This window comes from Balaenoptera physalus (assembly GCF_965194825.1).
Source record: "Balaenoptera physalus genome assembly, chromosome: 9".
Lineage (NCBI taxonomy): Eukaryota > Metazoa > Chordata > Mammalia > Artiodactyla > Balaenopteridae > Balaenoptera > Balaenoptera physalus.
In genome coordinates, this window is record NC_138888.1 from 64363546 (window position 1) to 64380871 (window position 17326).

General features: G+C 34.2%; 1 pseudogene across 1 annotated transcript in view; it reads right to left on the reverse strand.

The window, feature by feature from the left end:
• Window positions 1-17326, reverse strand: part of LOC309667152 (small ribosomal subunit protein uS19 pseudogene) — a 30863-nt pseudogene continuing 13537 nt past the window's right edge. The window contains exon 1 of the transcript in view: window positions 1-17326. This exon is cut by the window's right edge and continues 13537 nt beyond it. The product of the transcript in view is annotated as a small ribosomal subunit protein uS19 pseudogene (transcript).

Sequence of the window (17326 nt, forward strand, 5' to 3'; positions counted from 1 at the left end):
AAATTCTAGCTAATGTAATTAGACATAAATAAATAATTAGATCGATTGATCGATCAATCAATCAATCAATAAATAAATGGTATACAGAATGGGAAGAAAGAACTGAAGTTGTCTTTGTTCACAGATGACGTGACTGTTAATGTAGAAAATATAAAAGAATCAACCAAAAAATCTAATATGTGATCATAGCAAGGTTTTAAGATACGGAGTTAATATACAAAAGTTAATAGCTTTCTTATATACAAGCAATGAACAAATGGAATTTGAAATTAAAAATGCAATACCATTTATAAAAGCAACCAAAAAAAATGAAATACTTAGGTATAAAACTAACAAAATATGTACAAACAAGATCTTCATGAGGAAAACGACAAAACTCTGCTGAATGATATGAAAGAAGAACTGAATAAATGAGGAGATATTCCATGTTCATGGTTAAAAAGACTCAATGTTGTCAAGATGTCAGTTATTTCCAAATTAACCCGTGGATTCAATGCAATTCCAAAATCCCAGAAACTTATTTTGTGGATAAAGGCAAATTGATTCTAAAGTTTATATAGAGAGGAATAAGACCCAGCATAGCAAGCACAATATTGAAGGAGAAGAACAAAGTTGGAGGGTTGACACTACCTGACTTAAAGACTTACCATAAAGCTGTAGTAATAAAGACAATGTTATATTAGCAAAAGAATTAAATAGATCAACTAGATCAGAATAGAGAGCCCAGAAATAGTACCCCATAAATGTAAGCAGTTGATCTTTGACAAAGGAGCAAAGGCAACTCAATGAAGCAAAGATCGTCTTCTCAAAAAATGGTGTTGGAGCAACAGGATATTCACACGCAAAAGAATGAATCTAGACATAGACCTTATACCTGTCAGAAAAACTAACTAAAAATGAATCACACACCTAAAGGTAAAACAGAAAACTGTAAAGTTAGAAGATATCAAAGAACAAAGTCTAGTGTTGGGTGTGGTAATGACTTTTTAGATACAACACTGAATGTACAGTACATGTGAGAAATAATTGATAAGCTGGATCTCATGAAAATTTAAAACTTCTCTGTGAATGTCATTTTCAAGAGAATAAGAAGACAAACCACACACTGAAAAAAAAAATTGAAAATGACACATCTTTAAAGGACTACTCTGCAAAATACACAAAGAACTTTTAAAACAGCCATGAGAAAACAATCTGATTTTAAAATGAGCCAAAGACCTGGACAGATACCTCAACAAAGAAGATATACACATGGCAAGTAACCATATGAAAAGATTCTTCACATCATATGTCATCAGGAAAAAACAAAGGAAAACAACAATGAGATTACGCTACGTGTTTTTTCAGAATGGTCAAAATCCAGAAAACTTATAACACCAAATGCTGATGAGGTTGTGGATCAACAGGAACTCTCATTCCTTGCTGGTGGGAATGCAAAATGGTTTAGCCACTTTGGAAGACAGTTTGGCAGTTTCTTACAAAACTAAATATGGTTTTACCATACAATCCATCATTCATGCTTTTTGGTATTTACCCAAATGAGTTGAAAACATATGCATACATAAAAACCTACCCATGTGTGCTTTTAGCAGCTTTATTCAAAATTGCCAAAACTTGGAAGTAACCAAAATGTTCTTCAGCAGGTGAATACGTAAATAAACTGTGGAATCCCCAGAAAATGGAATATTATTCAGTGCTAAAAAGAAATGAGCTGTCAAGTCATGAAAAGACATAGGGGAAACAAATTAATATCAATGATTGAAAGAAGCCAATCTGAAAAGTCTACATAATATATGTTTCCACCTATATGGCATGATGGAAAAGGCTAAACTATAGAGATAGTATAAAGGTCAGTGGTAGGCAGGGTTTTGGGGTGGGGGAAGTGATAAATAGGTGGAGCACAGAGGATTCTTAATGCAGTGAAAATACTCTGTATGATAAATACATGCCATTATATACTTGTCTAACCTCATAAAATGTCCAACACCAAGAGTAAACCATAATGTAAATTATGGACTTTTGGTGAATATGATGTGTTGATGTAGATACATCAGTTGTAACAAATGTGCCGCTCTTTTGGGGATATTGATAATGGGTCAGTCTATGTACATGTGGGACAGGGGATATATTGGAAATCTCTGTACCATCCTCTCAGTATTGCAATGAACCTTACACTGCTTTTTTTTTAAAATATGGTTTTAATTAAAAAGTAACAGTTGGGTACATTTGTGTAGATTTATTTCTGGACTCTTTATTCTGTTCCACTGATCTATGTATCTATCCCTCCACCAGTACCACACAGTCTTCATTACTGTAGCTATAAATTGACTTGAAATCAGGTAGACTGATTCCTCCCACTTTACTTTTCTTTTTTCAAATTGTTTCAGCTCTTCGAGTTCCTTTGCCTTTCCATATAAAATTTAGGATAATATTGTCTATATCTACAAAAACTATTTCTGGAATGTTGTTAGGAATTGCATTACACCTGTATATCCCATTGTATATATGTACTGAATCTTCTTTATCCATTCCTCTGTCGATGGACATTTAGGTTGCTTCCATGTTCTGGCTATGTGAGAGTGCTGCAGTGAACATTGGAGCGCATGTGCCTTTTTGAATTATGGTTTTCTCAGGGTATATGCCCAGTAGTGGGACTGCTGGGCCATATGGTAGTTCTATTTTTAGTTTTTTTTTTTCCTACCTTTATTGGCCAGCAGGCTACTTGAGGGGGATGAGCAGGAGGAGAGGGTGGCCCCAGTGCCAGGCCGGCTTTGCTTCATGGGCTTGTAAGTGATGGAGAACTCACCTAGGTAGTGGCCGATCATCTCAGGCTTGATTTCCACCTGGTTGAAGGTCTTGCCATGGTAGCCGCCCACCATGCTGCCCACCATCTCGGTCAGGATGATCATGTCGCGCAGGTGCGTCTTCACCAACTCAGGCTTCTCCATGGGCGGCACCTCCTTCCTGGCCTTGTGCAGCCGCTTCAGCAGCGAGTGCTGCTTCCTCTGGAGGCCGCGGTTCAGCCACTGCCTCACACTGTACGACTGCATCAGCTGCTCACGGGACATGTCCAGCAGCTGGTTGAGGTCCACGCCGTGGTAGGTGAACTTGAGGAAAGTCCACTTCTTCTTCTGCTCCACTTCCGCCATCTTGTTGGCTCTTCAGAAAGCTAGTTTTAGTTTTTTAAGGAGCCTCTGTACTGTTCTCCATAGTGGCTGTATCAATTTACATATTACTCAGCCATAAAAAGTAACAAAATAGGGTCATTTGTAGAGACGTGGATGGACCTAGAGTCTGTCATACAGAGTGAAGTAAGTCAGAAAGAGAAAAACAAATATCAAATATTAATGCATATTTGTGGAATCTAGAAAAATGGTACAGATGAACCTACTTGCAGGGCAAGAATAGAGACGCAGATGTAGAGAATGGATGTGTGGACACGGAGGAGGGAAGGGGGGATGAATTGGGAGACTGGGATTGACATATATAGACTACCATGTGTAAAACAGAGAGCTAGTGGGAACCTGCTGTATAGCAGAGGAAGCTCAGCTCCGTGCTCTGTGGTGACCTAGATGGATGGGTTGGGGGTGGGGGTGGGAGGGAGGTCCAAGAGGGAGGGGATATAGGTATACATATAGCTGATTCACTTCATTGTACAGCAGAAACTAACACAACATTGTAAAACAATTATACCCCAATTAAAAAAAAAAAAAAATGAACGACACCTCTGGGAAAAAAAAAACAACCCTGTATATCAATTTTAGATGAACTTCAAAAATTATTCTCCAAATCAATCAGTATCTATTATTATGACCTTTAGAACAGTGATAAAATCTCACTTGACTTTTTATTAAGGTAATGTGTGTCTGTTTCATTAAATTATAAACTAATTCAGGAGAGGTGAGCTTTCAATATCCATTCATATGTTTCTAAGGTCTAGCTTGTTGGTGTGCAAGAGAAGATATTCAGTAAATCTTTACTTTAAAAATTGCATTAGAATTATTAACTTCAGCAAGTTACATTACACTCTTAACATTTATTTTCTAATGCATTACTCAGTATTCAAAATAAAGCCATCCTTTTAAATCTTGATTCATTCCTCTTTCCTCCATGATGATACCCTTTCATGTATTACTTTTGGTAGTTTAGAAAATACTTCCGTTTGTCTGATAGTTAATTTCATGAGCACATCAAAACTTATTTTAAATTTTGTCTTTTTATGTGTAGGCTTTGAGAGAAATTGTTAGTTAATATCTAGGAATTTACGTCTACGAATTTATGTTAATAGATCAGTTATTTACAAGGGACAACTGGAGATTAGAGCCATTGGATTTTTTTCTCTCTGTTGTCTGTGTAAAGCCTAAGATTACAATGTACTCTTCAACATTCATTTTTCTCCTTACCTTTTTCAAGTCAATTCTACTTTTGTAAAGCTATGTTAGCCATTTATGGTTTTTTTTTTTTCCACCAGTTCTAAAACAACCCATGGACCATACAAAAATAATGGTGCTCTATTATATTTTTTATTGTGGGTTACATATTACCATAGGCAATTTCTCTTACTATTAATAATATTCCTCTCCTCTATTTTCATATATTGTGCATTCTTCTAGATCTAGCTCTTATGTAAATTCTTTTCTGATCAAACTTACCTGATAAATTCTCTTCCGTTTATGCATAATATTCAATCCAGTGAATCATTTAAAGGGGAATTAAGTCTGCAATTTCTCGACAGTGCTTTTATTGCCATTTAACTGTTACTTAAATATTGCCTTTTTTTTTTTTTCACTTCTATTTGTATACTTCGCTTTTCCTCCCAGCTGTAGATTCCTGGAAATCTACAGTATATAGTATATTATAAATACATAATTATTATTTGATTTGAATAATATTTATACTCCAAGAGCACAGTAAATGGTCACTTGCAACCCAGAGGCTGTGCTTTAAAAGCCTTTAGCCGTGTCTTTCTTTTATTCTTATCTTGAGAATATTGACCAAACAATTGTTCAGGGTATTTTTATTGCAGTGAATATTCACAAGGTCAGATCATATGATGGTTAAGGGTTTAACTCTCTGGTCAGGTGGTTTCCATTCAAATTTTTGCTACATTTTTCTTATTATTCCTGTGACTGTCAGTTAATTGTTTAACCTTTCTAATATATATTCATAATAAAGATAGTAAAATTATTTTATTGTAATAAAATTGTACAGTACATGTGATTAAAATAAGGAGGGAGGGAGATGCGGGAGGGAGGAGATATGGGAACGTGTGTATATGTGTAGCTGATTCACTTTGTTATAAAGCAGAAACTAACACACCATTGTGAAGCAATTATACTTCAATAAAGATGTTAAAAAAAAATAAGTATCAAATCTTTCTTTGATCAAATTTCAGTAAATATCATGCATTTTTGAGAAATGTATCTTTCTGTACTTCATTGCTGTGAGGATGAAATGAAGATTGTGAGAATGAAGTGAGGCTATGTATGCAAAGCACTTAGTATGTGCTTGTAGTATAGTAAGCATATGATAAATGTTACTTTTTAAAATAAATTTATTTTATTTATTTATTTTTAGCTGCATTGGGTCTTTGTTGCTGTGCACAGGCTTTCTCTAGTTGCGGAGAGCGGGGGCTACTCTTTGTTGTGGTGCATAGGCTTCTCATTGCGGTGGCTTCTTTTGTTGCAGAGCACAGGCTCTAAGCACACAGGCTCAGTAGTTGTGGCACATGGGCTTAGTTGCTCCGTGGCATGTGGGGTCTTGCCAGACCAGGGCTCGAACCCATGTCCCCTGCGTTGGCAGGCGGATTCTTAACCACTGCGCCTCTAGGGAAGTCCTAGATGTTACTTTTTATTAGTAATATATCTTTAAAGTGAATGCTTTTTTTCTATTCACAAGTTACATTGTACAAATGACTGCAATTATTTGGGAGAATGTTACCATTTACTTCAGATTAGTATGTTTACTATGTGACTATTTTAGAAGAACAGGGTTATAGCACCTGAAACTTTTGAAAGCAGATGATGAAAACCTCAATTTTGAGGTTTTTTCCTCTAAAAATGCATGTTTTGTATTCTTATAAAGAATATTTAATATACTTTCAATAATGTGTGATATTAATAATATTTCAACTGTTGAATTTGTCCATTTTTTCCCCAACAACATTCTGCCTACATTTCTAGAGCACATGTTCAATTTTAATAAATCCTGATTCTTTGGAAGATTGTTACATTCATTATAACCCTTCTATACTAATTTTTTATCACTAATGCTGCCTCTATTCTCTGGCAAAAAATAATCTGATTCTCTTTGATGAAATTTCAGTAAAGATTTTGTGCTTCTGTACAGTGAATCTCACTGGTTTCCATTTATCTCCTGGGCATAATTTTAGTTAGAGGGCAAGCCTTAGGGAAAGAGCTTTGAAAGATCCTTTAAAGAAAAAATTGTCTTTGTGCCTTGGCTACTGTCAGATCATCTTTGGTCTAATTCTAATGAAATTGATACTCATTTATTTCTGAAGGTTGTGTGAGAATTTACATCATGGCTGTTCTAGCTTAATCTTCTTGTTTGCCATCCCTCTAGGTTAGTACGAGTCCCAAGTGATTTCAGAAAATTGAAATAGTGAAATAATACCAATTGAAAAAATGATTGCTACTTATAGAGTATTAATCTGTGGAGTTCAAACTCATTAATCTAAATCACCTCCCTTTGAGAGAACAGAAAGCATGTATGACAAACCACCTGAGAGGTCAGATTGAAAAAAAAAGAAAGAAAGAATGAAAGAGAAAAAGAAAAACAGTAAGGTAATATTAAAGAACTCCAAGGTTACATAATAAATCAATGGGGAGTTAGAAAATTTATTAAACTTCTAGTTTGCTTCACAGGGGATAGTGATACTTCTCAAAGCCACATACAGTTATTTTGGTTTAGAATGCCCTAACTAATCCAGAGTTTAAAATCTCAGAAATTAGACACAATAATACTTATATACAGAAAAAAATTCTATTAAGAACAAATTTTAAAGCCTTTTCCCCATTGCACTATAAACTCTTCAGTTACAGCTGAAATAATTCATTCCAAGAATATAATCGGGCTCTGTGTGATTTTAGCCCTTTTATTCTTTGTTCATATGTTATTTGGAGTTTTAGAGAGATAGGTATTGAGAATGGATGTCATTTGTTACAGTAGCAGCTGTGACCATTTGGATGGAAGGAAAGACATTTGTCAAAACATATGTATTTCTAACTTGGCAGGTGATTCCTTAATGATAGCAGTGGAGCCTCATAGCATACTGGGAAAATGACGATAACATCATTGTCTACAATGTTTTATATAAACATCCCATAACAATACAGGAACATATATATGGAGATGCTCGTGGAATCTGAAAAATAAATTTACTGTCAAATTTCTTAGCCATAGAACTAAGAGCATAAAGAGGGTTCTTGGGAATTAAGTAACCTGATTAAGGAAACGTAACTACTTTGCTGGGGAAATTCATCGTCCAAATCAAATGTAATGTAGGGTTAATATCCGGTGCATGGATTTCCATGAAAGAACAAACTACTCTAAATAAAAGAGGGATGAGGAATTTTAAGTGTCTTAAGGGTGAGATAACATTTACTAGGAAATGGCTCAGAAATGTCCTTATTAGTGGCAAGTTCAAGACAAGACTTAAAAAAACCAACAATGTCCAAAGTGAGTTTTTTGTTTCTTACTTTTTTGTTTGTTTTTTTTAGGATTGTTTACTGTATTGTATGTCTAATGTAAAACTTCTCCAAAGATAATAGAAAAAATTTAGTTAAATCCTCTTAACCATTTATGGTTTCTTTAAAAATTAGAGAAGGCTTTGAATTTTGTGTCCAGTGGGGCACACTGTAATGTAAGACCCAAAGAATGAAGGAGATATAGAGGAGATACATTTTTATATTAGAATGTTTCAAGAAATATAAAGGCACTTTAAAGGAGACACTTTATGCTGTAATATCCTTTTACTAGTAAAACTATTATGTTTCTGATTTAATTTGAATTATAGAATGACTACATTTGAAATATTCTCAGTTTTGCTGCCTGAACCCCAGCTGCCTTTTTAAATTTACACTTATTAATCAAATGTAACAATGGTAGAGTTGAAAATATTCTAAGAAATAAAATATTTTAACTTTTTTAAAACCATTCTGATGCCAGATTATAATTATTGAAGTTAAAAAAAAAGTTTTATGGGGCAGGGCTAAAGTACATTAATATCTTCATGAGGTTAATTAAAGGAGATTGCTAAAAAATTGAAGTATTTAGTGAATGAAAATGACTGTTTTTGTGTGGGGGAAAAGGGGTGTATATAAAATCTATGTATTTATTTTAGTAGCGGTCCCCAACCTTTTTGACACCAGGGACTGGTTTCGTGGAAGACAATTTTTCCACAGACAGGGAGTGGGGGTGGGGGATGGCTCAGGTGGTAATGTGAGCGATGGGGAGCGGCAGATGAAGCTTTGCTCGCTTGCCTGCCGCTTACATCCTGCTGTGCGGCCCAGTTCCCAACAGGCCCCGGACCGATACCGGTCCATGGCCCGGGGGTTGGGGACCCCTGTATTATAGGTATTATTTATTTTTGTATTTATTTACTTAAATTAATTGTCACATCCCACATTCTATCTAATTAACTTAAGTGGAAGTTAATATGACAAATATATTGTTGGTGATCGGAAACTAAAGTTGTTTGTTTTTCAAGTATTTATTTACTTAAAATAATATGTAGCAATGACTACTGAAGTTAAATGTTGCCCTCTGAAAAGAAATAGTGTAAATATTGGCTTTGTGTTTCTTATATCTAGACAATTTTAGAGAAAACTATTAAGGATGGAGAAGTTAAAATATATGTATGTATAATTTTCTTATTTTCCTTATTTCATTGTTAAGGAAGAGAGAGAAATGGGAAGCACATTTAAGATTGGAAGAGCAAATCCTTCTGACAGGTGCATGGATTTCATGGAGTGTACAGGGTGTTCAAACTCTTTTTCTCTGTTGGTGGCTGCCAGATAGCTGTGCTTTTTTGGTTTCTTTAAGAATTAAACAATATCACTCAGCTGGATAATAATTAACTGGTAGGATAGTGCTTTTTATCCTTTTTATGGCACATTGTTTTTTTCTTCCCTTTACAGCTTTCTTAATCCTAAATTTGTTTGCATACAAGTAGTTTAGAAAGATTTTTAAAAATATTGAACTCTAGAAATCAAAAACTCAGTATCTCCAATTTCATCTTGTCCATAGACTCCTGACTTTTTGTCTCAGGACACTCTGTTTTTCTGCTTCTTTTTTTTTTTTTTGATGTCACAATTTACACCTGTTATAGATAATGTAGCTAAGGTATGAAGATGTGAAGGGTCATATAAGTCATAATTTTAGCAAATAAAGTAGTGTCAAATATTTTTTGTGTTAATGCCAGCCTTCTTGATCTGTAGCTGGAAGATAATACATGCTGACCCAAAAAAGAAGGACTCCAGCCCCTTCTTCCACTTTAACCAAAGATGCTCCACTTGGATTGGTTCTTATATCAAGTTTCTCAGTAAGCTTTTAGATGATGAAATGTCTTGTAAATTAAAAACAAATGTTGAAAATCAAAGTACTAAGGCAAAAGGTTATTATGTCCTATAATATTTAAAGGTCCAGGCTCAAGAACCAGACTCCTTAGGTCCTAATCTTGGTTCAGTCACTAAAATGAGATAATAACAGTACTAACTAGTTCATGGAGTTGCTTTGAGAATTAAATGCATTAATACCATGTAGAACACTTAGAATAATGCCCAGTACATTAATAAATTGATAAAACTTGATAACATTAATATTTTATTGTCATTACTGCTGTATTTTTATCATTATGCTCTTCAGCCATTATCATATCTCTTGTATTGACTTTGGAGTAGATGTCTAATTCCTTTCATTAAATTGTAGGCTGCATGAAGAGTGAAGGTAGTATTTAGAGCTGTTCACAGTTATTCTGGTTGTCCTTCGAGGTAGCTGGAAAGACTGAACATCGCTGCTCATATAAATAGTTAGGAACTACCATGTAACTTCTTTGGTCAAGGAAATATGAATGGAACTATGTATATCACTTTCAGGTAGAAGCTTTAATAACCAATTCACAATGTCCTGAGTCCTCTCTCTGTGTCTTGATGTTTATGGAACCAAGTGTTAAAATGAAGTCTTCATTAGCCTTAGTAGCTGTAATGAACAGAAATCTTATCACTGCCCTGTATTTAACTTGCAGCAAAAGCAATAAGTACCTTTGTATTGCTTTAAACTGCTGAGAACTTGGAGTTAGTTTATTATCATAGCATAAATTAACCTATTGTGACTTATACAGGAGCAAAGTATTGGTATGCCTTCCCTTTTTCCCTCATCTCACTCAACAGAACAGTATCTTGTCAAATAAATGAAAGAAAATAACTTTATCGAAATAATTTTTCATCCTTGTGAAAACATGTGAATTCCACAGACTCTGCTATCTTCAATCAAAGGATTATTTGCACTTTGTGTTTGACATTTTAATATCAGGTGACTGTTGCCTAATCCTGCTTCTTTCATTTCATCTCATCATGAATCTACCTCATAGAGCTACTTTCAATGGGAAATTTATAGAGAATTTCAGTGTTTCTCTATAAAACCACATTTTGACATTTATTTTCCTGGAAATGACAATGAAAAAAACAATTATTTAACTGATATTATGAAAATATTCTGTTTTCTTGGTATAAGTTACAGGAAGTTGGAAACATTTTGTCCAAAAAAGATGTAGTTTCACCTTTTAAAAGTACTAAATTAAGATTTCAGAAAATATTAGGGGTTAGGGAATTCAATAGAAATGATGGGGGAGGGGGTATTGAAAGCTCTGAGAAAGAAGGAAGACTTTGAGAAAAGATATTAGTTTCCAGAAAATTTATTGATACAGCTTTCTAAAACCTTACAGGTTTTCTGCCTGTCTGCACACACAGAAGATGAATACATGCCGCTTGCATTAAAGTATGTTGGAGAGAAGGTTGCAGAGGCAACAGAACACCTATTGTGAAGTGCATATTTTTTTCTGAAGGTATTTGAAGGGTAGGTAATATATCTTCTGTGCTATCAGCTAATATTTTAATGGATTTTGTATTTTCAAGTTCTCCCTTAGATTATGATCTCCCTGAATGCAAAGTATGCATTTTGTCACTGGATAGCCAGTGACTGGCTGTATTAGTCTGCTGTTGCATTCTGATTTGGGCAAGCATATTCCTAGCAGTTGGTCTGCACAAGAACAAAGGAGAACAAAAGAGGCCTGGCTAGAGAGTAGACTGAAGAGGCTCTAAGCTACTTATGTACTCCTGGTGTATATTGAACTTGTGTACATAGACCTAGGAGACTCAAAAGGGTCCAATAAAAAGTAAAAACCAAGACAGAGCTGTAAATAACCTGAACATTGAATGTTCTTCCCCACCCACATGCACAATATGTAAGTCTTACTGGCTCCAGGCATTTAAACACAATCCCTGTCCAATCACTGAGTGACTACTAATATGGACATAAAGGTCAATTCCTGAGAAGCTATGCTTACAAATTAGAGCAAGAATAACAGCAACAAAGCCAAAATGAAGTAAAACAAAACAAAAATAAACCAAAACCAACCAAACAAAAAATAACTGAGCACAGTTTTCAATGGTCTCATACTGTACTAGAAAAAGATATTATAGATTTAGGTCAGGCAAGTCATAAAACACAGAAACAAACAGTTTTTTAAAGATTAGAAGTAAAAACAACAACCTTCAAAAAACCTCAAAATCCAGAGTTGCTACAAAAATTACCTGAAATGTCCAGTTTTCATTTTAAAAATTATAAGACTTATAAAGAAAATGGAAATTGTAACCTATATTCAGGTTAAAAACAGTCAATAAAAACTATCTTTTAATATCTCCAGATGTAGGATTTAGCATACTCCAAAGGACCTATGATAAATATGTCTAAAGAAGTAAATGAAATTGTATTTAACAAATTTAAAGAAAGTATGACAATAATGAATCAACTAAGAGAGGTTCTCAATAAAGATATGTAAATTATTAAAAAAAAACAAATGATAATTCTGGAAATTGAAGAGTTGCAATAATTTAAATAAATATTTCACTGAAGAATCTCAATAGCAGATTGAAAATGGCAGAAAAAGAAGTAGAAATGATATCATCTAATAAACAGAGAGAATAAAGGTTGAAGAAAAAAGAAAAGAGCCTCAGAGACCTACAGGAAAAGATCAGGTACACCAATATAAGTATAATTGGAGTTCCCAAAGAAGATGAGAAGGAGAAAGGGACTGAAGAAGTATTTGAAAAAATAATGACTGAAAACTTATAAAATTTGATGAAAAACATTAATCTACAGATCCAAGAATCTCAACCAATTCCAAACAGAATGACCACAAAGAGATCAACACCAAGAGACATCATAGACTTGAAAACCAAAGACAAAGAAAATATCTTGAGAGGAGTAATAGAAAAACAAATCATCATGTATAAGGAGTATCTATATGGTTAATGACCACCATCTCATCAGAAACATTGTCAGAATGTAATGAAATAATGTACAGTATTCAAGGGGCTGAGAAAAAATTCATCCAAGAATTCTGTATCTAGCAAACTTATCCTTCAAAAATGAAGCTGAAATAAAAATATCTGGGGTAAACAAACAATGAAAGAACTTGGTGCTAGAAAAATTTTTCCAAAAAAACTCTAAAAGAAGTCCTTTAGGCTAAAAGGAAATGCCACTAGATGCTAACTCAAATTCACAGGAAGAATTCTGTTTACCTTCTATTTCTTCTGAAGAACCATTCACTGACCTATTCTAAAATGGTTGATGTGGGCTTTTCTATCCTCTTCTCACAGATTAACCTACATCCATCAGTCTATCCTGTTATCACTGTCTCAGTGACTAGCTCAGGGATATACAGAAAACTTAATCAGGGCCAATGAGTTCAGAGAGAACACTCTGTTTCTAAGAAAGAAACACCTTCTCTTTGTTCTATAAAAGCTAGAAAAGACTATCTCTCTGACCGTCTCTCTTTTTATGAGAATGTGAGACTTACAGCTGCCACTACAATTTACAAACCTAAACGATTCTAGGGGAGGGCACCATATGGAAAATTAGGGATAAAACACCAGAAAGCAAAGAGGAGTTATGGGGCAAAGTCAAGTCCTTGGTGATATAATTTCAACCACTATGTCAAGCCTCACTTACTTTTGCTTTTTTTTTTTAATACACTTTATCTCCAGAGTAGTTTTACGTTCACAACAAAACTGATCAGAAAGTACAGAGAATTCCTGTATATCTCCTACACACACACACAACCTCTTCCACTAACATCCCACACACCAGAGTGGTACATTTGTCACAACTGATAGTGAATCTACATTGACTCATCATTATTACTCAAAATTTATATTAAAGTTCACTCGATATTGTACGTTTTGTGAGTTTGGACAAATGTGTAATGGCGTATATCCACCATTGTAGTATCATGTAGAATAAATAGTACGGCTGTCCTAAAAATCCTCTGTGCGTTGCCTATTCATACCTCTCTCTCCAAGCCAAACCTCTGGCAATCACTGATCTTTTTTACTGTCTCTATAGTTTTGCCTTTTCCAGAATGTCATATAGTTGAAATCATACAGTATGCAGCCTTTTCATATTGGCTTCTTAAACCTAGTAATATGCATTTAAGTTTCCCGCATGTCTTTTCATGGCTTGACAGCTCATTTCATTTTAGCAATGAATGACATTTTATTGTCTGCATATTCTACTGTTTATCCATTCACCTACCAAAGGATCATGGTTGCTTCCAAGTTTGGGCAATTATGAGTAAAGCTGCTGTAAACATCTGTGTGCAGGGATTTGTGTAGCTATACATTTTCAATTTATTTGAGTAAATACCAAGGAGCACAATTGCTGGATCATATGCTTTAAGAGTATGTTTTGTTTTGTAAGAAACTGTCTAACTGTCTTCTGAAGTGGCTGTACCATTTTGCAGTCCCACCAACAATGAATGACAGTACCTGTTGTTCCACAACCTCACCAGCATTTGGTATTATGAGTGTTTTGGATTTTGGCCATTCTAATAGGTCTGTAGTGGTATCTCATTGTTTTTTTAATTCTCTGATGGCACATGATATGGAACATCTTTTTATATGGTTATTCAGCATGTGTATATCTTCTTTGTTAAAGTGTCTTTACTTCTTTTGTCCATTTTGAAATTGGGTTTTTATTTTCTTATTGTTGAGTTGTAAGACTTCTTTGTTTATTTTGGATAACAGTTCTTTGTTAAATACATATTTGCAGGTAGTTTCTCCCAGTCTGTGCCTTGTCTTCTCATTCTCTTGACCTCTGCACTTTTTAATTATGTGATCAAGTATATCCCCCTCAATTTATGATTATGACATTTAAAAAGTCCAACTAATAGAATATTTTTCAAAAAAATAATTGCATGGTGGCATAACCATACAGAAAAGAGAATTATTTCAAATTACTGTAAAACAATGCATTTTGACTATAAATCTCTAGTGAGATATAGGCTAAGTATATAAACGAGAGAGAGGACTCTTAAGCCACATTCAGTAGGATTGTTAGTTGTAGTAATATAAGTATTTTGATTTTGAATCTAATTTTTGTATATGTAAAGAAATTAGTCAACATGTTAATATTATTAGGACTAAAATTTTAATGTAGGAAAAAAAGAGATACAAACATAAAATCAGCCAGGTCAAGTAAAACTCTGTAATCTTGAATTTGAATTTGTATTATAAGTATGAACTTACAGTTCATATTTTTTTTTCAGAAAAATAAGTATTCCCTAGTTCTAAACACTAAAAAGAGCAAGAATCAATAGCAGCCCAGTGACAATGAGCATCCATTTGTGGTTGCTAAATACAATTTACCACTAGAGGAACCAGGACTCCATGGAGAAATGACTTATTCTAGGTCTAGAGTAAGATATGGATGTACAAGATGATTCTACAACATCTTTTCCAAGGAATTTGTCAAAGACTAATGTGGTCATGTGGAAAGGACACATGAGTCAATCTGAAGAAGCTCTCATTGCCATGTGAGAAGACAGTCTGAGCATCAAAAAGAGACTATAATTTCTTACAACAAAAAATAATTCATGAACTCATAGTAATATTCTAAAAATTTTTTAAATTGATTAGTCACCATTGAAGGTTGTTGGGACAGCAGTCGTTTTCTTTGAAAACTAAAAGTAAATGGAAATAATAATCTTTATATGAATAAAAAAGGCAAGGCATTTTTTTCAGAAGCCAGTCCACATATAGTTAAGAATAGTTCAGAAAAATTAAGGGTCTTTAAGCTTTACTGAAGATTGCCCATTCAGCATAAGGTGGATATTTAAGCCTTGAAAAAATATTTCAAAATGTGGTCTACATTAAAATTCAGTGGTGAAAGGAGATGGGTGTCTAATGTATTTAATAGAAAATAGATTTTACTGAATCTAAGAACATTAATGCTTATTTATTTTTCATTCCTGATATTGGTTATTATACCTTCTCTCAATTTCTTTTCAGTCTTGCCAAGGATTTGATGTCATTTTATTAGTCTTTTCAAAGAACCAGTGTTTCCTTTGTTCCACTCAATTTGTCTGTTATTTCATTAATGTCTGTGCTCATTTTTTATTAGTTATTCATTCTGCTTTTTTAAATTTAATTTTATGTTCCTTTTGTAACTTTTGATATGAGTGCGTGAATAATTTATTTTTATTTTTTCAATATTTTTCTAATGTGTACTTTGAAGTCTATGTGTCCCCTTCAAAGCATGGCTTTAGCTGCATCCCACAAATTTTGATATGTAGTTTTTCAGTTATGATTAAGTTCAGAACATTAACAAATATTATCTAATCTTGTTAAATAGTTCTCTGACTTACTGATTATTTAAAGAGCTATAATTTTTAAAAACTGAGAATTTTTAATTACCATTTTTGATTTATGGTTTAATTCCATTGTGGTCAAAAATCCTATTCTTTATGATTTTCATCCTTAAAAATTATTAAAATTCACATAATAGACCAACATATTGTCCGTTTTGGTAAGTGTTCCATGTGTACTTGAAAAGAATAAATGTTACTCAGTTTTTAGGTGTCATATTTCACATATGTCAGTTAGCTAAATTTGTTTGTCATATTTGCTCTGTTCTAGATATTTTTTGTTGTTGTTGGTTTGTTACTGTCATTCACTGAGAGAGGGATGTGAGAATTTCTCACTGCATGATTGTGAATTTGTTTTATTTCTCCTTTTAATTCAGTCAAGTTTTTACCTCTTTTGAGGGATTCCTATTAAATGCACTTGAACTGAGTATGTATTCTGATGTTCCTGGTTGGAGTGTTCTACAAATGTCAATCAGTTCAAAGTCGTTTAAGTCTTTTATATCCTTACTGATTTTTAGTCTCCTTGTTTTATCATATAATGAGGGATGAGTAGTGAAATTTCTGATTACAAAAGGTGCATTTTCTCTTTTCCCTCCATTTAGCAGTTTTTGCTTCATGCATTTTTTTTAATTAATTAATTAATTTATTTATTTATTTTATTTTTGGTTGCATTGGGTCTTCATTGCTACACGCAGGCCTTCTCTAGTTGCGTTGAGCAGGGGCTACTCTTCATTGCGGTGCGCAGGCCTCCCATGGCGGTGCGTGGGCCTCCCATTGCGCTGGTGGCTTCTTTGTTGCAGAGCATGGGCACTAGGCCTGTGGGCTTCAGTAATTGTGGCATGCGGGCTCAGTGGCTCATGGGCTGTAGAGCACAGGCTCAGTAGCTGTGGCGCATGGGCTTAGCTGCTCCGCGGCTGTGGGATCTTCCCAGACCAGGGTTTGAACCTGTGTCCCCTGCATTGGCAGGCGGACTCTCAACCACTGTGCTACCAGGGAAGTCCATACTTTATGCATTTTGAAACTTAGGATCGTTATGGCCTCCAGATGAACTAGCCCCTTTTATCATATGAAAGGATCGTTTTTATTCTTGGTAAAATTCTTTTGTCTGAAATCTATTTTGTCTGAAATTAATACAGCTAATCAGCTTTCTTTTAGCTAGTGTTGTCTTGGTATATCTTCTTTTATCCTTTTACTTATAGCCTATTTGTGTTTTTATATTTAAAGTGTGTTTTTTGTAGGTAGTAAATAGTTGGGTCTTGCTCTTTTCTCCATTCTCTCTCTAACTTTTAATTGGGAGTGTTTAAAGAAGATGTGGTACATATATACAATGGAATATTACTCAGCCATAAAAAGGAACGAAATGGGGTCATTTGTAGAGACGTG